Genomic DNA, 27,111 nt, shown 5'->3' on the forward strand with positions numbered 1-27,111 from the left:
TGCCATTACGCAGTGCATTCAGAGATGTACGCACCAGTGTTGAGAATGTCTTTCTTCGGAAGCCTCTCGAAGATCGCCTGCGCAGTGCCGTTGAACATGGTCTGAGGCACCACGTAGCGATAAGTCTGGTTCCTCTCGACGTTCATGTACATCGGTACGCGGCAGTCAGTACAAATAGTCTGTAGCTTGGCCACCCTCTGGTACGCCCGAAGCTTGACGTTGTACTCGACTCGAATACCTGTAGGGAATGCACAGCTCTGGCACGTCTGGAAGTAGCGAGTTCTGCGAGCGCGGCTTGCCGTAACGCAGGCACCACTGGCGCTACAGAGCAGCCTCCTGGGAAGGGAAGGGAAAACCAAGCTTTCAATTTGACACATAATGCAACAATCACAGGCGGATACGGCACCAGGGTCTGCAGATAACGTCCTTGCCCCGCCCCATCTTCGCATTTACCGCTTAGCAGCTGGACTGGTTACTGGGAAGGAGCTCAAATTCTGATCCACTGCATTTATTTCACTGACGCTAAGGTGGTTCAGTTTGTGAATACGGCCTGTGCGGCATATATACTACGCTGCGCTCCGACCATGCGCTACTACTCCCATCCGAGGTAACTAATTTTATCCGCTGCCGCTGATACGCGTGCGAATTTGTTCAGGAGGCGGAGCTGTGTAGCAATTTTTCCATTGCTCTTGCCGCTATGTGATCAACCTGAGTGAGAATTACTGGACGGGATTGCAGAGCCACCGTATTTCAGGGTACTTTTTTATGAGTACGCCGTGGCTCTACACTACCCGTGGAATCCATTGAAGCATGGAAATTAAAACAGTCTCTCGTAAAATTGGGCTGTTCCAGGAAGGCGTAACCTTACATAAATATATGTCTAAATGTTACATAAATGTTGAAATCGAGTTGCTCAATGCTGACAATCTGTATTGAAATTTTCTTCTGACATCAATTAGGCAGAAATGAGCCTGTATTGAGATTTCCTGAAAATTGGCTTGACTTATCGTCGCAACTCCGCTGAAAATGCTGAGTGAACATTCTGCTTCATTATTGATATGAAAAAGAAAATTTTTTTTTTGAGGAAAGGAAACGGCCCAGTAATTGTGTCACATATGTCTGTGGACACCGGAACCGCGCCATAAAAGAAAGGATAAAGCAGGGAATGAAAGCAGAAAGAAAGAAAGGAAGGAAGAAAGAAAGAAAGAAAGAAAGAAAGAAAGAAAGAAAGGAAGGAAAGGAATAAAGAAGGAAATGAATGAAGAAGGAATGAGAGAAAGAATGAAAGAAGTAAAGAAAGAGGAAGGAAGGAAGAGGTGCCGTAGCGTCCGTGACAATTTCGACCACCTGGAGATCTTGAACGTACACCGACATCGCACATAACATTGGCGCCTTTGCGTTTCGTCTCCATCGAAACGCGGCCGCCACGGTCACGTTTGAGCCCGGGTAATAATAATAATAATTGGTTTTGGGGGGAAAGGAAATGGCGCAGTATCTGTCTCATATATCGTTGGACACCTGAACCGCGCCGTAAGGGAAGGGATAAAGGAGGGAGTGAAAGAAGAAAGAAAGAGGGAAGTGCCATAGTGGAGGGCTCAGGAATAATTTCGACCACCTGGGGATCTTTAACGTGCACTGACATCGCACAGCACACGGGCGCCTTAGCGTTTTTCCTCCATTAAAACTCAGCCGCCGCGGTCGGGTTCGAACCCGGGAACTCCGGATCAGTAGTCGAGCGCCCTAACCACTGAGCCACCGCGGCGGGGCAAGCCCGAGTACTCCCACTCAGTGATTTTAGAAAATTGCCCTTGAAGCAGTTGTCAATTTTTATTGCATTGCTGTTTTTCTGCTGAAATAAAATTTCATTGCCTCTGATATACCACGGCGCTCAAAGGACTTGTATTACATTACAGTCATATCCTACATTAAAGATTTACTGCTAATTGTCGAAGATCTTAAACACTAAAGGTAGGCGCACGTAATTAGTAGTTTTCAGAAAACGAACATAATACGAGTATGCTAGATCTTCTGCCGGCTCGAATAAGAAGAGTGTAGAGAAAACCGAATCGTATACGGATTGATGATTTGTGTGAATATTCACTGTTTGTGCGAATATTCTTTAAAAATGAACATTCGTACGAAACACTCAGGCTCTAGTGGCGGCGCTATAATTCATGGATGTCGAAAGACATCTCCATAGAGTACGGCCACGGCTATGCGGTTATTTCGTACCGAACAAGAAAAAAAAGGAAACGAGTATAAATAAGGAAAATCCAGAGCGTAGAAAAGACACGGACAGACACCCACAGCTTGAACTTCTAACAATGATTTATTGCATTAAGGAGGGTGGTTCTTATATCGTCTTATCACACTTGCACCATCAGCGCAATACACAATCAAAGCATATCACCCAGACACAAAATCTGCTTTGGCAACAGCGCTGCAGAACATCTACTTCAAAGTCATTTTTCAAAAGTGCCAATCATTCAGCCTTAATTATTTCACGTGCTAGCCGGTTTTTCTTTTCCTGTTTTAAAACCGAACATCTTTTGAGAAGGGGTATGCTCTCACAAACGCGGCAGTGCGCTGACAGACCTTCTCCACACATGTTCTTCACGCCGCGCGCATGCTCACGAAGTTTATCATTCAAGCGGCTGCCGTTTGTCCTACATATTGCTTGCCAAAGGAAAGGGGCATCTGATATACAGCGTTGTCAACCAAACTACATCAGATACCTCTTAAATGCCCCATGTGGCTGAAATCATTCCGAAGACCTCTACTACGGCATCCCTTTCTTCTTTCACTCCCTCCTCTATGCATTCCGTTACGGCGCGGTTCGGGTGTCCACAGAGATATGTGAGACAGTTACTGCGTTATTTCCTTTCCTCAAAAGCAATTTTCAAGTTTAATAATAATATTTGGTTTTTGGTGGAAAGGAAATGGCGCAGTATCTGTCTCATATATCGTTGGACACCTGAACCGCGCCGTAAGGGAAGGGATAAAGGAGGGAGTGAAAGAAGAGAGGAACAAATAGGTCCGTAGTGGAGGGCCCCGGAATAATTTCGACCACCTGGGGGTCTTTAACGTGCACTGACTTCGCACAGCACACGGGCGCCTTAGCGTTTTTCTTCCATAAAAACGCAGCCGCCGCGGTCGGGTTCGAACCCGGGAACTCCGGATTAGTAGTCGAGCGCCCTAACCACTGAGCCACCACGGCGGGGCAATTTTCAAGTTTCGATTGCAATTTTCAATCCCTCGTTACAGGCACACTTATTTTCAATTCTTTTTTCGCACATTGTTAATTAATTTTTGTCGCTTTTCTTTCTGTGTGAATTGAGTTCCTTTGGTGTTTTTCACTGCACCTGAAGACGCACAAGTACAACGCATTTGTGCTTGATACTTCAGGCACCATGCACCATTCTAGTTCCTCTTTTTTTCGGAATTCCAATCAACTTCTATATGCGTCGCATATTTTTCAGCATGCTAACGCTTTCAAGCTTGTGTGGTTCATATCTCAGGTGGATTAGATTCTATCTGAACTGGAGCTATACGCTCCGCCTCGTCACTGGAGAAAAACGTTCGGAGACAATTTGACCTGCGTGGCGTCTATACAGTCAGACGCACATTTTAGCTGTTTTCGCTATCAGAGGGGCTGCAAATGATTTGTAATGCAGATGTCACAATTAATATAGTCTTCCGAGTGGCGGAAATTTCCTTCGTTGTCAATTTGATCTGAAGAAAAGATTTTGTTTGCCACATGATTCTGCACCAGAGACCGTTCTCCTGAAGACGCGTATATTCCAGCGATCGGCAGACTTGTTTCATAGTTTTTTGGTGCCAACGGACACAAAGCATGTCTCACAGAGACATCAGGCCATATTTTTATGTTAGCTTCGTTGGTGACCTACTGTAGCAAGCCGCAGTGACAACGTTGCGGTGTGTGGATCGAGCCTAGACAACTATGCAGGGGCGATAGTCAGTCTTGCCATTCTTTCGCAGTCGATAACTTAATGCAGATCCACCTTCGTAATGTACTCAAGAGAAAGCGTTACAACTAATTTATTGCACTTCCCATAGCATCTTTGTGGCATCTTGAGAGGACGTCTATATTTATTCAACACAGGGAACAAGTTAAATAAAATTATTTTGCAACGAACGGGTTATGAATGATGTAATTCATACACTACATTCTCTTGTGTATCGTGGTATCACACCTATATCGCACGAGTTTTTATCTATATAATGTATGGCTCATTGTGGAGTCTCACTGCGCCAATCCTATAGAAATCCTTTTGAGTGTGTGCAGAGCGAGTTGGTATAGTGAAGACAGCTGTGGTGAAGTCTTATTGAACCCAGCCTACAGAATCTCTTTAAGTATGAGTGGAGCGAGTTCGTGTAGTGAAAGCCCAAAACAAGCTGATAAAATATCACCCATTAAGAAGTCTCACGCTGCGTGTTCTAAAGGATGCACTTTGACAGCGAACAGAGAGTGTTAACAAAGCGAAGGCACGCAGCAATCGGTATAGAATTTTATAGCCAAATCTATATAACTTGTTTTGACTTTGAATGGGGCAAGTTCATATATTGATGGCACAAAACAGCATGTGTGTAATATGATTAGCAATGCAGTCTTACGTAGCCAAATCTACACAATTTATTTTGGCTGCGAACGGAGGGAGTTGGCAATCTGTAGGTACGAAAAATTTCTATAGAATATTACTCATGATGAAGAAAATGACATTGATAATGTAACTGGGTCCCGACACAGAAAGCAGATGTCCACAACAAAGTTGAAGAATACGCACTATACACAGCGGTGGCTGGCCCAAGACAACGTTTATTGCTTTGAAGCGTGTTAATATAGGCGTGTTGCTTAACGGTTATAGAAGGAGTGTGAGGAGGAAAACGGAGATAACAGTTGCTGTAAGTGTGAGTAACGCCGTAATCTGGCGTGACGTCCTTCCGATGTAGCATCTCGTTCACTCTGCGGTACTTAGCGGTCTGGAGGTATTCGTGTCCGGCCCGACCGGCGCAGTTCTGGCGTCGGGGTACTTGGGGCAGCCTCGCGTATTCCTGGCCCCTGTCCCGGTGTCCCAACTACTTGGGGGCTGGCGGTTCCATCCTGGCGCTCAGTGTCACCGCCTCACTCGTCCAGGTCATGCTCCCCCACACGAGGCTTGATCTGGTCGGTGTGTCGACGAATGTTCTACTCCTCTGAGCCATCGGCGTTCACTATGCGAGTGCCGGCCGATGACGTGATTCGGGCTGAAATCCATGCATCGCCTCGCCAGAAGTTCTTTACCCAGACAGCTATGTTCCCTCGGCCGCAACACACCAGGAACATGGCGCTCAACTGGAGACTGCGAAGCGAGAGGCCCCGGTGGTGCCACTGCGTTGTCCAGTCTGGAACGGAGCTCATAGCCCATAAGGTGTTTTGCTGGGGTACTGCCCCCGGCCGGCGGCGTTATTCGGTACCTGTGCAGAATCCTTGCCAAGCGTGTTTTCAAAGACCCATGGACGTTCTTCTTCAAAAAATCTTTAACAGTTCTCACGGCGCGTTCTGCGAGCCCGTTGGACTGCGGATGACACGGGGCTGTCCGGAGATGTGTTATGTTATTAAGCTTCACACACTCCCGAAATTCAGCACTTGGAAATTGCGGGCCATTATCAGAAATCAGCGTCCGGGGCAATCCGAACGTGCCAAACAAGGTGCGCAGGGCTTCTATGGTGGCAAGGGTTGTGGTGCTTTTCAGGGGTACGGCTTTGATCCATTTACTATGTGAATCCACAACGATCAGTAGCATGTGTCCATCGATCGGCCCCGCAAAATCAATATGCAGCCTTGACCAATGCTCGCCCGTTCCGTTTCTGGCCATGCGACCGGGGAGTTCTTGGGGGACATAGGCTCTGCCTGTACGCAACTGCGACACGACTTAAACATGTTCTCTATCTGGTTATCAATCCCGGGATACCACAGCAGGGAGCGGCCCAGCCGCTTCATTGAGCAAATTCCTTGATAGGAATCATGCAGCAGGTGTAACATTCCCGCTCTTGCGCTGTTAGGCACGATTACGCGATGGCCCCAGTATAGAAGCCCATGACTCTACGTTATCTCAGCCTTCCGGTTGAAGTATGGTCGCAAATGCAGATCCTTGGGCCCCAAGTTTTTGGGCCATCCTTCTCGCACCCATTTTGGCACCTTTGCTAAGTCGTCATCGTGCGAGGTGAGAGCGGCCAGTTGCTTCGCGGACTTAACACCGTCATGGATGTTTTCCGTGAGCAACACATACTCGCCATCCAAGGTTTTTTCCAGGGTCTCTGGCTGAGACGTTGCGGACGTCGGAAGTCGGCTGAGAGCATCTGCTGACACGTTGTCCTTTCCCGGCTGATGTTTGATGACGTAGTCGTATGCACTCAGCAGCAGGGCCCATCGCTAGATTCGGGCGGCGGCCATCACTGGTACAGCCCGATCTTGATGAAAAAGTCCCACAAGCGGCTTATGGTCAGTCAACAGTGTGAATGGCTTACCGAGTAGGTACTGTCGGAATTTCGAGCCCCAAAAAACTAGAGCCAGAGCTTCACGCTCCAGCTGTGAATAATTTCTCTCGGCTTCCGCCAGTACCCGAGAATGAAAGCCTATGGGACGACGCACCCCAGACCCGACATCGTGAGAAAGCATTGCACCGATCCCATCCGGCGAGGCGTCGCATTCTAGGACAAGAGGCTTGAGTGGGTCAAAATGCGCCAGGAAATCAGAGAACTTGAGGAGGTCCTTCACCTTGCTGAGCGCCTGTTGGTGACTGGGACCCCACTCCCACTTAGCTTCCTTGCGGAGCAGTTGATACAGGGGGGCCATGGCTCTAAATGCATTGGGAAGAAACTTGTGGCAGAATGTTACCATTGCCAGATATGACTAATTCTGTGATGTTCCGCGGCACCTGCATGAGAAGAATGGCCTCCACGTTTTCCGACTTTGGTTGCCGTCCCTGGGCACTAATTCGATTTCCCAGGAAATCTACCTCTGCTCGAAGGAATTTGCACTTGTCCGCATTCAATCACACGCCATTTTCCCGAAACCGCTGCAACACTTCGTGCAGTGTGGTGCAGTCATTGTGTTTCTCTGCGATGATGACGTCGTCTAAGTAGGCCTGAACCCGAGGAACTCCTTGCGAGATGGTCTTTATGCGGCGTTGGAACACTGCCGGCGCAGAAGCCACTCCGAATGGCAGGCGAGTGAAGCTAAACACTCCCTTATGCGTGTTTATGGTCGTAAGTAGCATGGCTTCTTCGTCTAACGGTAGCTGATTGTAAGCCTCCCGAAAATCTATCGTGGCAAAAACCTGACCACCGTTCAACTTTCCCAGGATATCTTCTACACGGGGCATCGGGTGTTACTGAGTGTGATAAGCTTTGTTGACCGTGAGTTTAATTTCACCGCAGAGGCGAATGTGGCCGTTACGCTTTACTACCGGTACCACCGGTGCGACCCATTTAGAATGAGGCACAGGGACAATGGTGCCCGCCGCCAAAAGGCGCTCAAGTTTAGCGTCTACCCTTAGGCGAAAGGCGTATGGAATTTCGTGTGCTTTCCAGAATTTCGGTACAACGTTGTCCTGCATCTCAATGTGTACCGGCGGACCCTTGACGAGTCCTAGGCCTGGCGCGAACACATAAGCGAATTCTGTTCCCAGCCGGTGCACATCATCCGTCCAGACGAAAGGCTTGCGCTCATATGTCGTGTTCACGTTCATTACTGGCGCCCCCAGCATGTTGAACGCCTGGATCAGGTCGCGACCGCATAGGTTGGGGCCGGAGCAACCGAGGACTGCGAGGGATCTGTCCATTGACCAGTTTCCGCAAGAAACCTTGAGCTTGAGTTGTCCCCGAACGGGAAGCCTTCCCTGAAAGCAAATCAGTTTCAATGGCGAATCACGCAGCTTGGGCCACACTATCTTGTTTTGCTCGTAGGTGGGCTTGTGATGACTGACACTGGTGACCCTGTATCGACTTGCAGGTCCACTGGAACGCCCTCACAATTCAATGGGCGTACAATGGGTTGCGTGATGCCGACGTGGCTTACATCACTGTCCGCTGCTTCCAATGCCAATATACCATTTTGGCAAACAGATGTGCTCTTCTCCCGCGAAGATAGGGTTTTTACTTCGACGCGACAGCCCTGGTTGCCCTTCCAAGGTAGATGTACACTGGTAGCGAAGGCTCCATAGACGCCCATTGGTCCAAAAAATGGCGGCTCGTGGGCACTCCAGCGCCCCCTGGATTTTGGGAGGCAAACTACGCAAACGTGACGTAGAATGACGTCACGCATACGCATGCTTTTGGCGCGAATTATAAAGCGGTCTTTCTGTAGAATCCGCGTTTTCGAGCCCGTACCTCTCGAAGGTTGCTGCCTTTCAGCGCGCCCCAACCTTTGCCAGTCAAATGTGCTCGAGTTCCTGCTAGTTATGGCCTTGTTAATGTGCAATTGGGAACGCAATGAAAGTGACTCGTAAAGGAGGGGCAGCATAGAAAGGCAGCAACACTTCCAGACACTGGCGAAGCATGCATGATTCGTAGTGCAAATACTGGTGCTAGTACTTTTGAGAGCTTTTGAGTACAGCAAGGTATGATGCAAGGTATGATGCACAAAGCACTGGCTCAAGTGCACAGTTCGCAATAGAGTGTACGGCAAGTATGGTTCTCATAGTTTCATATTCATTGTTTATTGCAGCAACCAAACAAATACAGTCACAAAGCACACCCTTGGCACACAAACAAAAAATACATGTCACAGGCAGCACAAGCAGTATTGTTTAAGTTGGCTAATCATCTCAATAGTCACAGTGCAGATAGGAAAAACACTGAAGTGCCACGAACGTTGTCAGTTAGGAAATTGAAAAGTATAGAAAACAATGCTACGACAGCTTCAATTGAAGCAAACATAACATGACATAAGTAGGCGCATCAACACAGACCATAGAGCACACTAGAATTATTCTTCACATTTAATTTCTTCAGCTGAAAGAATATAGCAGGTGCGTTTACATCTGCAAGGGAATGTTAAAGCCAGCTTAAGCACCCTCAAACGTGCTAAACGTAGGAGCAAATACCATACATTGAGCCGGCGTCCCATCTCCAGAGTACTTCTAGTCGTTAGCCGGATCAATTTGAAGTAATTTTACGTCAACAAAAGTAAACATGAAGTACAGCGTACAGTGAAGTGCAAGGACATTCGCGGGGCAGTAAAGCATGTAATCAGTGTACTGTACGCTACAATATAGCCAGATAAAAGTCCAGCGCTGTTCTGTTCGTTGCGCTGACAAAGATCCTACTAAAAACTCTGAGATGCAACTAGCCTGCTAAAAGGTGGCCTGGTAGCCAGTGGTGCCGAGTGGTAGTTATGATGACAATGGTTGATTTCATTATACCTGCCAGCACGGAACTGCAGGGGGGGGGGGGGGGGGGGGCGAGCAGGTGGAAAAATTAATCCCAGCGCCACGGAAACTAGGTTAATCCTTTGCCTAGAAAGTCTCCTTTCAGAGGCATTCGCTTTATCGGTATGGCGTTTTATCTGACAATATTGCACAAGTACATAGGTGACACTTGAACAGGCTGTACATGGCATAAAAGTACCCTAAAAGAGTGACATAGTGGAATGAACGATGAAAGATGCTACATTGTTAAACCATTGCCCCTGTGAGCAACCACGTCACATCCTAGCAAATCAAAATACAAAAGTAAAAAATAAAAGAATAAAACCAGGCTGTGAACCAGAAAAAAACCCTTTGCAACCGTTAAACCAGACTAAGCTGATTTGTTGCACAGGCTGCATAATAGCCTGCAACTTCACAAAATATTCAACCAACAGCTCGGGAATTGCATCCTTTTCATTTGCTTAGCCTCAGTGCTTGCTTCGTGGCTTTCCGTTTAGTAGTTTGACTGTGCAGTTCAAGATTTTTTCTGCGTGCAAGCCAATGCAGCCTCACCCTGACGAACAGGGCAAACAAACCATCATAAACGTCATCACCACACACAGTCAGCGATTTTTCTACCTTGGCATGAAGCAACATGCACAGATCATGCCCTACTTGTTCTTTTCCCACAATATTGGAACTAGATGCGACAAAAACCTGCTCGCAAGCATTGACGAAAGCTACAAACGAGGGTGTAGGAACTGACAGGCTCCCAAAGTCACCTTCTCCAGGATTTTTGACACTTAAGTACAAGAGAACTTGGCTCTGATCGGCAAAAGCGGCATTTTCTAGCCTCACCACGCACGTATGTGGCCCTGTAACACACCTGTGATCATTCATAAACTTGTAGGCAAGCCAGCCAGCAAAATAGACAATGTTGTTCTCTAGTATTGGAGACTGATAATGATATGGCAAAACTTCTACTGCAACTGGCAAAGATGTGGCAGCTGTACAGAGAGAAGGAGCAGACTTAGATAAACAAACTGGGAGAGTGGCTAGAAGGCTAGACATGTCTTCAGCACATTTGCTGCTTTCCGACAGTTTGAAAAGGTTGCTAACTAAAAGATGCCTAAATGCTGCTTGAAACTGCCGGCAAGACGAGTTGCTGTTCGATCCAGATTTCGACCTAACAATAGCAAAGGTGTTTTCAAGTGCATCCTGGTTCAGGTGCCTGGTAAGGAGGTATGTCAAACCATAGCGAGAGGCCAGGTGGTTCCATAACAGCAGCACAGCCCTCATAGTTTGGCAGAAGCCACGGATGCAAAGGGGCTGCCGCGCACAGCCTAGAACTTCGATGTTTTCGAAAACTGCAATACACTCTTCCAAAACCTCTTCTTGCACAGATCCTGCACAAATTGCAGATGCATACGGAGACTTTCCCCGCTTCTGTGAAGTATTTAGACTGTCAAATAGTCTATCGATCCTCTCAACAAATCTGGCTGTGTGGATAGCCTCTGATGGCAACTGTTGGAATGTTACCAATGTGCACAATGCAGCAGCGCAATGATTGCTGAATACCTGTGCTGCGAGTTTCACAGACATCTTCGAAGCAAAAGTTAAATTAAAGTGCCGGGCACTCAACTTTGGGACGGACCGAATTTGCATTTCTCGATCCTTCTCATAAGCCTGTCGTATGTACGAGCTTTTAATTGTGTCACTGCCTACCCTGACGTCATACTTGAAGAGCATATTGCGCAAGCACTTGAGCAATTGCGGTGGATCAAAAATAAAGAAAAGCGGTTAACCATTCACACTTAAGTACGGCTTTTCAGGGGTCACAAGTTTCGAAAACAGAGAAACATTTTGGTTCCCCTGATCACAAACCACAGCCACAGGCTGCAATCCAGCTCCAACCAACATTTTGTGGCATTTGAAGAGGAGGTCATACAGAACAGTTGCAGGCGCTGCCTTATCTGCAAAGAAGTAGCCAAGAGGCTGCTTCCACGGCGTACATATTCCTTTGGCCAGGAACACAAGCGCCTTGTTTGCAAGATTTGGACCTTGTGCTGCACTGTACTCTTCAAGGCCTTCAAATCTGTCCGGCACTGGATTGTACGACAGCTCCTTTGAAACATGCATTTCATCAACAATTATGGTGCAAGCCCTGTCTTGCCGTGGAAAAGACGCTGCCCGTTTCTCGATCAAATCAAAAACTTCAGGATAAAATCCAACCCTCAATGGTACGCGTGCAAGCCACAGCTGCAGTGACCTAACAGATGGAAGTTTCAGGAGTTTTCTGCAATATCTGTAACCTTTTGGGCTGTGGAAGTATAAACCTAAAGCAAAGGTTTTGTTTTGGCTGCACCATCGACGGCCAAACCTGCTGACATTGTGCATCTTTAACTGAGCTTCAACAAAAGCAGCAACAGCTGGTGTTAAATGCTCACGCAAACTATCTACCAATTCGGCAGTGGTCTTCATGCGTCGGCGCTGAAGCAGCAGTCCTTGCAGCCTCTTTTTGCGGTTACGCAGCTGCCTGAGCTTGGCTCGAAGTTTCTGCAGTGGCCGCCTTTCATTGATGGGGCTGGTGAAAGATCCTGCAACGTACAGAGTCGACGGAAGAGCAATAAGTTGCTACGTCGGGTTTAGTCATAGCTGCATATAGTCCTGTAGCACCAAAAAGTGCGCAATATTGCGAAAGCGTTGTAAAATTGCTAACCTTCATAAGAAAGAGGCGAACTGCTGAACGGAGCTCCTGGTGACAGATCAGCACTCGCTGACAGTGTTGCGGCCACCCCTGCCGTGCCAGGTTCCAGAGATGAAGCGCTTGCTTCAGTGCTTGGTCCTGCATATGTGTGGTCAGCTGCGCCCACAGAATATAAAGAACAAAATATAGTGACAGCACAGTTCTGACAGGGAAGCCAGCAACCCAACAATGCACAAATAATAACTAAGCGCCACAGGCGGAATTAACACTTACACTGAACCATTATGAAGCCACTGGCGTGGGAACAAGCTTGGATCAGCGTAGAACCAGTAGGGCTGGCACCATCTGCATCTGCACAGCGCACAGACAAGGAATTGTAGCATATTTCTGAGCCATACCTCCTCAGGCTGTTCGAGCAGATACGAAATAACAATCACCTTCTTGGAAGAGTAGCAGCGACTGGGACGACCGACTCTGGACGTACCCCTTGGAAACAGGTTCACCGGAGACAGCAGCTATCATAGGAAGCAGTCCAATGAGCTTTCAGTAGTCACCATTTTCAAAAGATTTATGTAAGTTATGCATACAACCCTGCTCACCTGGTTCTCCAGCCCGGCGCACTGATGCCGAAGTTTCGCTCAGAGATTGTGAACAGTCCATGTCGCTGCTGCATTCGCTTGAGGTGTCTGAAATGGCAACATTATTGCGGAGAGAAAAGAGAATTCAGTGCCTTTATAGTAAATAATTTCCAAACAACTATAGCTTCCACAGCATGCGGTTCACATTGTCATCAATCTAGAAAGAAAAATGCTTATCCAATGAAATAAAATTCTGTTTACCACCCTTAATCGTTAGGCACATTAGTTTGATGTCATCAGCAGCTGTGGAGCACCAGTAAATCATTTGCAATTTTCATATGCTATGTTTTACTTTGAAGAGTGCGAAAGTCGCCTATCACACAAACAACTATAGCTCGCAAATCAAGTAATGTGCCCCATATTGTTTACAGATTTATGCAGGTCAGCCTATGGCCTACGCAATGAGATGCAACAAGAATGAATTCGTAAGCAATTATCGCAAAAAATAAAAACCTGTACAAACATTGGCTTTCGCTAGCATGAATATTGAGGTAAAAGGCAACAACACAAACAATTATTAGTGCATTTCTATAATCGTTCAGTGCATGCTTTGATACATAACACATGAGCACACAATATCTCGAGAAGCTTTTCACCAAGCGTACCTTGCCCAAGTCGGCATAAGATTGCATCCTGATAAGACTGAAGATGAAAAAAGAAGCTCTGCATACAAGAAAGCAAAGTTCTGGAGTACTAAAATTCATCAAACATTTAGGAAGGCTCACCATTTTTTTCCCCTCACTTCTTTTGAGCTATCAAAGGAAGGACGAGAATGCCCTCTGGACACGACAGGGACCGTTCGTGAGACAAGGTTTCACGGTGAATATGAAAGATTCAAGTCCCACTTGCTGCAAAACATGTAGAGTCGCCTGGTTTCCGTTGCTGAAGTGGCTAGCGGCATCAAACAGCCTGAACCGGAAGACTGACAGACTCACGTTAAGATCCTTTGGAGCCCTTTGCCATACCAGACTACCGAATATCCCACTTCCATTATCCTTTTTTTTACCGGAAATATCAAGCAAGAGTATTCACACCGTCAGTGTACTTTTTCCGCACCCGTGCCTAGAAATTCGCTTGAGCACCCTTCGCCTACTAAGCTTGTGCCATTAGCTTACCACAAGCACAAACCTAATTCTATGCTATGTTGGACATTTGTCACGAACCTCACATACAGTGTACAGTGCATACAAGAGACGTAAAACGAATATTATATATATATATATATATATATATATATATATATATATATATATATATATATATAATTATATGTGCTCACGTGAAAGCGATACTTCCATTTTCGTTTTCGCTTAGCAGGGTGCAGGTAAAAATTTACTGTAATTTTTAAAGCCACAAGAAAGATACATAATTCGTTTTGCAAAAGACGCTGGACTGTTTACGGTTACGACAAAAAGGAAAAATTTCATTTTTTCACAAAACCTGACATTTCAAGAGCGGCGAATGCCTTAAAAGTTTGATAACAAATATTACCGGCAATGCTTGCTCGAGTAGGCAAAGCATCGTGTCGCAGCCTTCCTGACGGCAGATACACAGATGGTTCGAAGTGCCTCGAGCAAATCCTGAGTTCTCGTAGCTGCGACGGCGCCTTCTTCTCCAGGCTGACGTTGCGGCAGAACTGCGCCCACGCTCGGCACCTGGACGTGATGCAACATGCACGTTAGATACAACTGCGCCAAAAGGAATACGCATACTCGAAACGCCAATGCGTCATTATTCCTGGCACTGCTAACTGCAGTAAATTATACTTGCATTACATCTGAACTATGGTAGTAAATGCTCGCGCCAAGCTCTCTGCGCCCCAGAGTGCGGTAACGCTCATCCTCATGCCACGCGGCTAGCTGCTTTTCTAAGCTCAACGAGTGACGAGAGTGAAGTGCGTTTAAAATTACCCTGACAGTCATGTATATGTAGGACAGCAATACCAAGGCAGGCAATAACTCCTGCTCAGCGAATCCAGTTAAAGCCTCCTCAAAGCCGCGCACATACACGAGGCTGAGTTTCGATACTCCCAGTTGCGAGGGGATCCTCAAATTGGCTTCATGGTTTTGCAAAACTAAACAATGTCGTACTCAGAGCTGGCAGGTAGCAAACTTTGTTCTAAATGGGCCTCCCGGTCAGCAGCGTGCACGTGGTTGCTCCTGAGAGCCCGGTGTGAAGTTCACGTTGGTGATAGTCAGCTGCATGAAACTCACTATAAATTAGAAAAATGTGGGCCTCTTTCGCACACCTCAGCACTGAAAGTGTGTGCCCTGCAGTGTAGTACATAAATATCCCCGAAAACATGAAGCCAAGTACGCACGAACGGGTTACAGCTATGAAACACGAGCGAACAGCCCGGCGAAACCATATCGAAGCTATCGCGCATACCTAGAGCAGACGACACTGTCAAGAGCTCACCTGTGAAAGTCCAGCGGGAATCGGTGTAGCGTGACACCAATCGTACTATCCACGCTGTCGCAGTGTACCACGGAGCATCGTTTCTTCACATGCCGCAAGCTCATCTTGAAATGAAGCGCTAAGCGCTTCAAAGCCTTGGAAGAGCGCGAAGCGTGCAAAGACGGAAAAAGACTTCGCACTGGCCGCACGCCGAAGGAAACGACAAAACCGAGAAAACTGCCGCAGCGGTGCAGCGGGGTGCAAATCTTACCGAACGGTGACAAAGAAGCGACGTGCAAGGACGACGAAAACTTCGCAAAAGGAGCATTTTGAGACCGGCGAGCTAAATTTATACGCTTTACCAGGCGCGCCATCGCAGACAGCTGGCGATAAGAAATCGCTTCGTAAGCTCCCGCCACTGTGGCCGGGTTAGCCGGGTATCGAAACAAGGCCTGCAAAGACGCGCTGTAATGCACCGCACACTCATGAATAGGGGGCAGGTCAAGAGTGTTGCAAAAATACAAAATTTGCCAGGTTTTAATAAAATGACTTGCCTCTTTCATAAAACAAGGTGCTAATATATTTTTTCTTTTCTATTGGCAGATTACATTCAAATTTTGTAGCTTTATCATTTCTTTATATGAGTGTTTTGCCCCCCATCCTCTGGTTGTGCTGCAGTCGCGCAAAACCACTTTTCGGCCCAGCCTTCGCCACCACTTTAAATCCGCCTTGGCCCTTCAATGAACTCTCTCTCTCTATGGGAACAGGCTCGGGCGATATGGCCCCGCTGTTGGCACTTGAAGCATGTTGCCGAACGGAACCGGCAATTCTCTGGTTCGCGCCCTTTCGCTCCCCAGCGGTTGCACGAAATAATCCGTGGCCGGTTTCTTGGGTGATACGCCTGTCCTCCAATCGCATGTACGCTTCCTTCATCGGCGTGGCTCCTTATCTGCTGCGCGCGTGCTTCTGCCTTTTCAGCTGATAGCACGATTTTTTATGCTTCACTCCTCATCAGCTGCGGCTTCGCCAGCAACTGTCGACACGCTCCTGCGCTTTGCAGTCCACGAACGATGCGATCTCGTAGCATTCGATCCATCCACCGTTGCACCAAAATTGCATGTGTCCGCTATTTGAAGAATAACAACTATGAAATCTTCGGCAGGTTCGCCTGGCAGCTGGTAGCGTTCGAAGAACTTGCACGACTGTGCTATTTCGTTTAGTTGCTGCGAAAAGTGCTGCTGCAACAAAGCTACCACTTGGGCGAAAGTCCGTTCACCTTGTCTGGCGCGCATCGACCACTCAGTAAATCCACTGTGTGGGTGGTCAGCGCTGCAACCGCTGACGACAACAGGGACCGCTGCAACAGGGCCCGCTTCTTCTTGTCGTCCGTGATGTCATTGCCTTCAAAGAAAGCCTCCAGTGGAACTGGCTAAGCTGGCCACTTGTCGCCCGTCTCGTCAAACTGGGCGGGCTGGCATATCCTCTCATGGTGGCGAAGGCTGCGGCGTACTAAGAGGGCGGCCCGTTGTCATCCCATCCTCGTCGCCACTGAAGAATCCGCACCATACACAGCGGGGGCTGGGCTAAGGCAACGCTTATTCCTTTGAAGCGTGTTAATAAAGGCGTTGTGCGAAATGGTAAGAGAAGGAGTGTGAGGAGGACAGCGGCGGTAACAGTTGCCGTAAGTGTGAGTCACGCCGTAATCTGGCGTGACATCATGTCGATGTAGCATTTGTGATTAGCTTCGTTCGACAAATGAAGTGCGACGAAGTCCTCGCTAAGGCCAGAAATAAATGGCTGACATGTAAGGAGATCGGTTTGGATTTGAAAAACTCTGCGTATGTAAATGAGCACCTCACACACGCAAAAGAAAAGTACCTGCTTGTGGCTACGCGCGAGAAAAAATCGAAGGTAAACTGGCAGTTCGTCTAGACTTACAAAGGACGTGGGTTGGCACGGAAAAATGAAGCTTCAAAGGTCATCCGAATAGCATCCCAAAAAAACTTAGCAAAGATGACATCCGAGAGTGTACGGGCACTTAGACAATTTTTCGCTGCTTTCAAAATTATTCGTTATGACAGTACCATCAATCAGCGACACTTAATATGACATATCAAGCCTCAATGAAGAAACTGCAGGTTTAAAAAGTTTCTCGACCATGAATATTAACGCCAGGAGTATAAGGAATAAAGTTGACGAGATAGAGGACCTGATGGCATCAATAAAATTAAACTTGACATTGTGCTTTCCACAGAAACGTGGCTATCTCGATATGATCGTTCGCAGCACTTAACTAGAACCAATCAAAGGGAAGGAGTGTGGCTATGTAAATAAAAGAAGGGAAACATTTTACCGTAGTGGACATATTTTCCATAGTTACAGACGACGTGGAATGCCTTACAGTACATGTGGGAAGGCCACGGTATTGGTCGTCTATAGACCTCCTACGGGTTAAAAAGAAAAGTTTCCAGTTTTTTGGATGCAGTGCTATCGCAAGCCTGCGCTACTAATGAACTTGTGATAATCATGGGATATGTAGACATGATGTCACCGGATACATGGGCGTGGGAACTGAAATCACTTCTAGGTTGTCACGCCTGCACAAATCATGTTACATTACCAGCCCGAGTCACAAAGAACAGTGCCACTTCAATTGACATCTGCGTTAATAACATAAATGAAGAGGATATAATTACAGGTGATCTTTCAATTGACATAAGCGACACTTAACCGCTGTTTCCTATTATGAATTTCACATCCTACATCCGTGCCTCCCGTGCGCCTTTTTATAGCCGAATGATAAACGAGTATTCGCTAGAACACTTTCGGGAATTAATTGCAGCGATAGACTGGCCGGCGGTCTACAATGAACGCGATGTTAATGCATCTTTTGACATTTTTCTTGGAAACGTAAAAAGTTCCTACGACCAAGTAACAAGCGCATGAAATATAGTTTCCTACAAGCTGGATCATGTGCTCCAAGAGCAGGTAATGAAAGTATGACTTATGCAAACAATATCACGCCAGTGACAAACACTATCTTCATGCAGCCCACAGACAGCGCAAAGATACGGAATTTAATAAACAAGCCGAAAAGTACTGCCTCGTCCGGACCCGACGGAATTCGCCCGGAGCCGATTAAATGCGTCTCGAAGGAACTAAGTGAAGTTTTAGCTTGCATTGTGAACATTTCTATATCTTCAGGAATCTTTCCGTAGGCCTTAAAAACTGCGCGAGTGATACCAATCTATAAAGCCGGTACGAGGAATCTACCCTCAAACTACCGACCGATACCCATCCTAAATATATTCTCAAAGCGTTTTGAAACTTTGATATTTGACACGACGTGATCACAAAGTGCCACTGTGGCTTTCAAAAAAATAAGTCAGCCGAACAAGCCCTTCTTAGCACCAAAGACTATAATTGACCACATTGAAAAACAAAACGTTACACTTGGACTTTTTTTTAGATTTAAGAAAGCCTTTCGACTCAGTTCGTTATAAAATGCTATTACCAAAAATTAGAAATTACGGGATACATGGCCCTGCCGGTGATTTATTAAGAAGTTATTTTACAAATGGAAGCCAAATTGTTCAGGAAAACTCTAGTTATTCTGAACTTTGTCTTTAACAAAGGGTGTACCTCAGGGCTCAAAACTTGTCCCACTATTGTTCCTGATGTATATAAATGACACTGTTCGAATACCTGACTCACCAGACTTGATAATGTATGCCGATAATAATGTATTTTTGGCCTCCAATGGCATTACCGAACTTGCTCTCAGCGCAAATACCTATCCAAATATTCTTTTAGAATGGCCGAGCTGAAACAGCCTTGAACTCAACTCAGAGAAAACAATGTACGTTTTATTCAGGTCTCGTAACAAAAACATGAAGAGTGACATTAAGTTATATTTTAATGACACATAAATGACGCGCGTTAGGAAACAAAAATTCTTAGGTGTATAGTTTGATGAACATTTATCATGGAGTTCATATATAAGTCGGTTATGCAATGATCTTTCTAAATCCATAGGCATTATTAAAAGAATAGCCTACCTGTTTCATCTTTGGCTCAAACAACAGTTATACAATGCCCTTTTTTATTCATAACTCTGCTATGGGATCTTGGTGTGGGGAACAACAACAACGAACTACAATAAGGGAATTGTTTTGCAAAACCGCATTCTTCGTATATTCATAAATTACCTTGGCCGTTACGCAGATCTTGCAACAGCCCCGTTATTCCAGCGTTATTCACTTTTTCGTGCAGACAAAATTTATGATAAGAATCTTCTGCTTACAGTACACAAGCAGAAATTATTCTTTAAAATATTCCAATCTTGGTACACCACGGCACCTTCTGCGACAAAATATCAGACACATGGCGAAAACAAGAACAATATATGGAAAGCAGTAGTTCTTTTATAAGTCAACGGAAATACTTAACAACGTCTATGAACTATTAGATATTAGCGCTTCATTAAGTATTTAAAAAAGAAAGATTACCGTATTGCTAATTGCCGATGTTTCCTCTTTTTGCTTGCTGTAATTCTGTTCCTTTTCTGTTTGTATGTTTATCCATTCACAAAATGAATATATAGAGTGCAGTTGTGCTATGTGTGCATTGTGCCAGTGTAATGTGTAATACACACAAGTGTAATATTCCTGTACTTATGTAAATTCTGTACATTTCCCTTTTATATATATTTCCTTCAGTGATCACGGCTGTCGATGCTGTTTGCTGTAGGGGGCTCGGACCTTCCGTCAGGTCGTTAGTACCTTTAGTCCCAGTTTCCACTCGCATAGACGAGAAATTAAAATTCATTCATTCATAATGAGAAGATTTGGTAGCTGAGTTAGAATTATCACCATCCATATAAAAGATTATTGTAGTTATCAGGGGTCTTCTTTCTTTGTCTTCGTTACCTTGGCGGCCACTTATTTATTATTTATCTGGGTATGTAGTTCTATGAGTAATCACGCCAGTGGCCGAAACCTCTTGCAGGAAAATGAACTAGCGAAAAGACGCAGGAGCATAGGAGACACATACACACACACAGACGGCGGACTTACGGATGATATATTATTGGCACAACCACGTACTTAAAGCTACCTTGCTGTGCAAACGGAGATACAAAAAAAATACAGAGCGAGGGCGTGAATGAAACCACCGATAAAACCGATAAACACCCTTCTTTTTCGTTCGCAATGCCTCGAGAAGCTTGCGTTCTCTTCTAGTGTTTCCCTGGCAACTACTGTGGTGCAGTGAAAGAAAGGTGAACAGTTAAAGCATATTTTACATGTAAAGCAGGTTGCTTCCGGTACCTAATCGACCGAAGTTGCCATGCTCTCTGAGCGCTTTGTTTACACATTGGCCAGTTTGCCTCATGTAAACTTTTCCACAGGACATGGGGATAGAAAACACGACAACGACAGCACACCTCGTGAATCTCGTTTGGTGCTTGTTTATGTAGGTTTGTGGTTTTTCGCATCCAGAGATTCGGGCGCAAAGACCAGCAAGCTTGTGAAGGGTCGAAAACTCCTTATTCACACCGAATTTTTCCTCAACTCATTTGAGCCCGATACCAGCAGCGCGGGCGCAAAGCCAGAAGGTACTTTTTAGTCGATTAACCTGCTCGGAAAGGCTTTCGTGAATGAAGTGTGGGCAACTCTTTTTAAGTGCATTTGGTGAAACAAAAGTTCGCAATGCTGGATTTTAACATTCGGGTGGGCATATTCGCATGGTAAAAGTGCCTTTTGAGACATGGGAGCGTGTATTCTATCTCCACATGCTGAGGAAGAGTTTATATGAGGCAAACAGGTCAATGTCTGAAAGAACGGCTCAGTGAGCATGGCAACTCCTGCCGATTAGCTACAATTAGCAACCTGGCCTGGCATGTAAAAAATGCTGCAACTGTTCACCTTTGTTTCACTGCAACACAATAATTCGGAGGAGAAATACTAGACAGGAACGCTAGCTTCTCGAGGCATTTCTAATGAAAAAGAATGAGCTGACTTGCATAAGGGATCCGTGTTTGTAATTATCGCCGAGAAAGAGTGCCATCAACAAATCAGTCGTAAGCTCGGCGACTGTGTGTATGTTTGCTCTTTTGCTGCGTCTTTCTTCCGCTGGATATTTTTCTGATAGACACGAACTGGTCCTGCGATTCACTCTTCTGAAAGAACTGTGAGCGTTTAGGGGGACTATGAAAATAAAAAAAAAGACTAGATTGGGTCTGTTGTAGAGTGTATCGAGCTGGCGTCGCGTAAATATTATTTTGGAAAACAAATGAAGTTTGACTTGCCCGAGACCTGGAGAAAGTCGGCAACCGGCGCTGTCTTGCTGACGTCGTACTCTCGCATGGATCCCTCCAAGAGGTCCGCAAGGATTCTTCCAGGCATGTTAATCACGAAGGCGTGGTTAACGTCGTCATTGAAGGCCAGTACTTCTATCACGTGCTGCAGCAGGATGCGGCCTACGCGCGGGGAACGGCGCGGATAACGAAAAAATCAGAGGAACGATGCTGGCTACAGAATTGCACAGAAGGTGGAACCAGCAAAAACGGACGCAAGCCAAGACAGAGGACGCACACAGTCAATACCGCTGTTCTCCTCAGCTGTGTGCCTCCTCTCTTTTCCTGCGTGCGTTTTCGTTCGTTCCACCTTCTGTGCTTTATGAACAATTCAGCCCATCATTTTACGCTATTCAGCAACGGAATGCAACGCCACAACCAAAAATGAAACAAAGTAACTGTCCCTGTCAGAAACATTGCTGTGCCACCTTTCAGGCGCTCGCCAAATACCCAGAAAATCTACAAGAGTTTCAAGATGCGCCTGAATACTAACCGGATTAGAGGCAGAAAATGTGGCCCAGAAGCTTGCCATGCTTGCTTTTCTACGTACTTCGTGTACTGTCGCCGGCACGCGGCGTCATCAAATTGTTGGCCACACCAGGAGCCGTATTACGGATTGCTCTTAGTACTAAAACCGACTAAAACGCTCACAATGCCGCCATATTGCCACACTCCTATTTTTCGGGCTTGGCCGGTGGACATATCAGAAATTTTGCGTCCCCAGCGGTTGCTATTTACGTAGTGAACACAGCTGGAGTGATGACGTTGCGCAACTAATTTTGCGGTATGAAACTTTAGAGCGAGAAAGGTAGCCCCTAAACCGTTCACAATCATCGTGAGCGAAAATGGCGGCTGTTTACAGTGCCTTATACGCGGGTGGCCACGCGAGCAATGTTGTAGGAGGGTGCGTGAAGACGATTTTGACGCGCGGGACGAGTTATTTCGAAGGTTCGATTTAGGATGGAGACTGCATAGTGCCTGTGCGACGAACTCGCCGTTGAACTGGGAGGTGTGCGGGTTAGTGCAGCGTCAGTGGAGTGGCAGGTGCTGTGCGCGCGGGGCTTCTTCGGCACCGGTGGTTATCAAAGCACCGTAGGAAATGAAGCAAATGACGGCGTAGCCCAACCGACTGTGAGCAAGTGTTTGCGGCAGGTGACGGAGACCATTCTCAACGTTGGGTCGCAGAAGGAGTGTATTCGCTTTCCCGCGAGACCGGAAGAAAAAGCGGCGGCTAAGGAGGGCTTCCTTCGCTTAAAACTTTCGCCGCGGTAGCATCCCCGGTGTCGTCGGGTGTGTCGATTTCGAACCCTTCGCCATCACGTAGCCTCGAATCAGTGCCGGGAACAAGCCACAAGGGGTTCTACGCTGCGAACATGATAGTGAGTAGACCTTGGCCACTGTTTTTGACCGCATGAGTTCGGCTACAAGTGCGGGCCTCGGCAACGAGAGCAAGTTCGTGCTGTGGGTGTTTTTTTTCTCACATCTGTGGCGTGAACATGTGCATTCCTGCCGCGGACACCTGCTGACCCGGATCCTTCCACGACGCATTCGTCTGGCGGCACTCCAAGGCGGAGGAAAGCCCGCTGGACGACGGTGAGTTTTTTCTGGACAACACGAAAAAAGCCTTGTCAAACTTCGGGCCACCTCCGTCGCATATATTGAGCTGCAGCACTATGCAATTACTCGGATCTGCTAAAGCTACAAGAATCAGTGCGGCTAGTTACAGCAATGCAATCACGTTGCGGTATGATACACAGTTACCCTTTTGTTTATAACTGCAGCAGAAACACAGACAGACAGACCGGAAAGCTTTATTGCTACAGGTGAGTTCTAGACCCTGCTGGGTCCCTGGGCCACTGCGCGGTCCCGCTGTTGGTCATGTCGGGACATGACGTCGGCAGCCCGAGTCACCGCAACAAGCTGCAATGCAGGGTCTGCAGATGTGAGCAGGACCTCCCAGTCCTCTCAGCTCGAGATGGCGTGCTTTTCCTGCGTGGGAGGGTCAGCAATGTACCTGACGGCCCTTGTGTTGTGCAGGCAATCATAGAACATCATTTATATCAGTATAATGGTAAGGGTCAGAACTTACAGCAGTGCTCACTTATACGCCTGAATCATGCGTTGGCCGGCTGAGCGCTACTTAGCACGAATATCCATTTTATAGTAGAGCTTCATGTAATGCTGTTGAGATCACTGAGAAAGGCCATGTGCAACTGCGTCATTTTTTGTTATGCATCAGGAGACAATGTTTGTCCACTGGAGCCATTGCTGCTTGCGCCAATGGCATGGCATCAAAAACCCAACTCAGCAGATGGCCTGTACAAAACGCAACATGCATTCAAGCAATTTGTGGTTGAGCGCTGCGTCAGTGCGCCGGAGAGCCGCTTCTGGAGCTTGCAAAGGCACCGGACGCACCAATGCCAGAGGGAGTGGACAGTGTGTATCATCACCACGCGTGTTGCACTTCACAACCTTTGTTTGGATGCGCTCTTGTCAGCAGAGGGTGCAGGCGACGCTGCCACTGACCCAGATAACAATAGGCCACCTCTACATGCTGGCTACCTCGTAGAGACAGGATCCCTCCTCATCTACCTCCAGGGAAGAGCAATGCGCTACTGTATTTTCATCCACTGTTGGACAACCCGTCTCCAGAGGCAGACGTACGTAGTGATGGTACAGCGAGAGTTGCGGTGGAAACCTTAGCGTCTAGCGACGACTCACGTTGCTGGAGTGGAGAGTCACATCAGTCACTGTTCCAGATGTCACTGTCATTGCCTCGTGTCAGTGCACAGCGCACATCTGCAAGTATGTAAGCAACTGTGTAATGCGGTCGTGCCCTTGGCCAACCTGTGTCCGGCCAGAAGCCTGCAGTGAGAAGTGCCCCCACCGGCTACCACTTCATTGTCAATGTGTTTGTTAGTATACCTCCCAGTCGCCCAGCTGCGTGTCGCACAGTCTCTTCCTGAAGTTGAAGTTCAAGTTCAAGTTCAAGTTTATTTTCCTTTCTTACAAAGGAGGAGCCGGGACTAAAAGCTATGGTAACAGCTTGACTGGAGGTCCCGACTCCTTGAGACAGTGGCAGTACAGAAGGAAGGCGAGAGTCACATCATTTACATCAATTAGTAATGTCATGGGTATCCGATGCAAATCCACATTTACGCGAAGCGCGAACACACATGCAAAACGAAAGTCGCAATACACACATGTACTCAAAGCAAATGTTTTACATCACTAAAATATACTAAAATATATCATGTCTGCTTCTTTCACAGATTGAAATTGTCTCGGCAGTAGTCACGGATATTGTGTTTTGAATTTCTGGTAATATCAAAATTGTCATGGATTAGTTTGTTTAGCAAGAGGGGAAGGTTGTAACTTAAGGACTGGTTCATAGAGTAAGTTCTTGGTGTTGGAGTGATCCAAGTTTCTTTGTATCTAGTGTTACGGCAGCTGTTATTTTCTCTCAGTTGTCCAAGTACAATAAAGGGATTGTCACGTTGTTGTGAAGAGTATTTATAGCATAATAGAAGCCTGTAAAAGTATAACGCGAAGATTGGAAGGATATCATACTTTATAAAGATATTTCATGTGGGGAAAAGGAATGGCACATTTGCTATGGACCGGACGGCTTTTTTCTGCAGCAAATGCAATCTATGAAGATTTGTTACCCCTGTTGTTCCCCAAACCAAGCTGCAGTATTGGATAAGACTTAGTACTAACGCGTTGTAGAGCAACATCTTTACCCTTACTGGAAAAATATGTCTAAAGCGACCAAGTATACCTAGAGCTGAGGAAACTTTCGAACAAATGTGTTCTATGTGCGCATTCCAAGTTAGGTTGTGAGAAAAGATAACGCCCAGTGTTTTTACAGAAGTCACAAGCTCTATTGGTTGGCTGTTTAAGGCTATTTTGAGAGGCCTAGATATTTTCTTTCCCTTGGGGAGGTATAACAGAATTTGTGTTTTTGACGGATTTATGTGCAAGGAGTTTGCATCTGCCCATGAGTGCAGTTTATTAAGGGCTTCGCTTGTTTTGCTTTCAACCTCGGCCTCGGAAATACCTGTGACAAAAAAAGTTGTGTCATCTGCAAATGACACAACCTGAACATTACTAGCGCTGTAGACGATGTCATTTATATAAACTAAAAATAGCAAAGGCCCAAGAATGATTCCTTGGGGCACTCCGCATGTTATATGGAGGGTAGGAGAGGATGCTGTGTTTATATCTACATATTGGGTTCTGTGAGATAAGTAAGATTGTAATCGGGTTAGCGCTAGGCCCCGCACACCATACCTTTCCAATTTAAAAAGAAGAATATCATGATTTATGAGGTCAAAGGCCTTAGTAAAATCGATGTAAATACCCATGGTGAGCTTGTTTTCACTGAATGCCTTAATTATAATTTCTTTTTGAGTTAGAAGTGCTGTCTCTGTAGATCTTTTCTTCCTGAATCCATGTTGAAAATCTAGAAATAAGTAATTTTCGTCAAAATAAGAAGTCACTCTGTGATGTATTATTTTCTCGATGCCTTTGGAAAACACAGGCAGTATAGAAATCGGTCGGTAGTTTGTGAATAGGTTCTTATCACCTTTTTTAAAAATGGGTATCACTCGAGCAATTTGCATTCCTGTAGGGAAAACCCCAGTAGAGAGAATCAAATTATAAATATAGGTAATAATCGGGCACAGTATGTCAAGTACATATTTTACGGGCAATATCTGGAAGCCATTTACGTCCAGCGTTTTACTATTCTTCAAGTTATTGATGGAAGAGAAAACCTCAGCTGTTTCAGTCGGGGCCAAGAACAGCGAACTTGTCCTATCGTTTCCTCGCACGTACTGAGCGTAGTTTCTAATGCAACTCCCATCGAGTTCATTATCTTTCGTTTGCTGAATAAAAAAGTGATTGAAAGCAACTGCCAATGGAACACCGGAGAGCTCTTTTTCCCCATGCTTAAAGGTGCCAAGTGTAAGCGTAGGAGTACCGGGACGCACCAAAGAGTTCAACTTGCGCCAGGCTGCATCTGGACGCAGTGTAGTTTCAGCATCGAACATATCTATTAGGTATGAATCCTTAGCTTTCCTCAGCGTAGACGTAAGTTTATTCCGGTAGCTCTTAAATTCTGCAAGTATATTTAAATCTTTAGTTTTTACAAATTTGGCATACAACGCATTTTTATGCTTGACCATTCTCAGGTGTTCTCTCGTTAACCAAGGTTTTCGCGCTCTCTTTGGCTTTTTTACTTGTGTTACTGGAAAATGCTGGTGGTATATTTTCTTAAGTATACTTATAAAGATAAGGTACGCTGTGTTGCTCTCACGGCATTCATATACTGCATCCCATGTTTGTTTTTCAACATCCTGGCGGAATGATTCAAGACGCGAAGATGTAATAACTTGACGATATGTGGGCTTTGGTTCATTCCACTTGATGGGAAATTGCTTGTCTACGAATAAAAAGGTTCCCAGATGATCACTTATACCTGTACAAAGAGTGCCAGCAAATGTAGTGTCTGTGTTAACGTTGGTAATAAATACGTCTAGTAATGTAGAACTTTGTTCTGTGATACGCGTTGGGTTGGTGATTACATTAGATAGGCCATAA

The 27,111-nt window shown here is 46.1% G+C and overlaps 1 pseudogene; it reads right to left on the minus strand.

Annotated features, from left to right (window-relative positions):
- Positions 1-12,455: 12,455 nt before the first annotated feature.
- Positions 12,456-21,556, minus strand: LOC144098226 (uncharacterized; annotated as a pseudogene).
- Positions 21,557-27,111: the final 5,555 nt, after the last annotated feature.

Source organism: Amblyomma americanum, chromosome 7 (assembly GCF_052857255.1).
Source record: "Amblyomma americanum isolate KBUSLIRL-KWMA chromosome 7, ASM5285725v1, whole genome shotgun sequence".
Classification (NCBI taxonomy): Eukaryota; Metazoa; Arthropoda; class Arachnida; order Ixodida; family Ixodidae; genus Amblyomma; species Amblyomma americanum.